Below are 780 nucleotides of genomic sequence, written 5' to 3'. Positions count from 1 at the left end.
CGCCAGAGAAACAGGACGCACTCATATTCAGGGCAGAGTGTGTTTCACGTTGAATTTGAGATTGACGTTGAATGTATGCTTATTCCGATGGAGGTGAGTTCATGCATGCAGAAAGGAAGATACACTGATGAATTATTTGCCGGAATCAAACCGGCGTTTTGGTTGTCTAATGAGACGCAGAGCCGAGAACATCTGAGAGACATGAACTTTAATCAGTTCGGTGAGTTTCACTTTGCTCCTGGGACTCTCCAGGATTTTTGGACGCTGTCTGAACAAAGGAGTGCAATCACACGTTTTAATTTGAAACATGTCAGTTTTCTCACATGTCGAACGATTGAGAAGCCGTTTTTTGACTAAAAGTTGGCATGGCTCGTCCGGGATTTGAACCCGGGACCTCTCGAATTTCAATTATTATAATCCCAAAGCGAGAATCATACCCCTAGACCAACGAGCCGCCGACAGTAAGAAACGTAGCTCTCAGTTTCTGACGTTAGTTTGCTATTCGGCCCATCGTGCCTGTGCTGACTATCAGAGACAGATCTCATGAGTCCACCTCTCCATCGTCCAGCTAATGTTTTCCCTTTGATGAAGTGATTATTTTTTGTGACATTACTTCACCAACGAGCTACATCCTTTTCAGTAAAAGGTGAATTTGGCAATGAGGATAAATGTGATTGAATAAAAAAACTATGTGAAAATGTTTAACACAATAACGACGAAGCTGGGAGCATACTGGATCAGCAGTCCATTGCCTCAACCTGTCAGTCACCTTGTCTACTA

The 780-nt window shown here is 43.2% G+C and overlaps 1 non-coding gene across 1 annotated transcript; it reads right to left on the bottom strand.

The window, feature by feature from the left end:
- Positions 1 to 366: 366 nt before the first annotated feature.
- trnap-ugg (transfer RNA proline (anticodon UGG)) lies at positions 367 to 454 on the bottom strand. The gene is given in 2 exon segments: positions 367 to 402; positions 419 to 454. It is a non-coding gene; the product is annotated as a tRNA-Pro (tRNA).
- Between the last annotated feature and the right edge of the window lie 326 nt (positions 455 to 780).

Source organism: Pristiophorus japonicus, unplaced genomic scaffold, assembly GCF_044704955.1.
Source record: "Pristiophorus japonicus isolate sPriJap1 unplaced genomic scaffold, sPriJap1.hap1 HAP1_SCAFFOLD_187, whole genome shotgun sequence".
In the NCBI taxonomy this organism is placed as follows: Eukaryota; Metazoa; Chordata; class Chondrichthyes; family Pristiophoridae; genus Pristiophorus; species Pristiophorus japonicus.
Note: the sequence above shows the minus strand (reverse complement) of the source record. Positions and strands in the feature narration are given on the sequence as shown.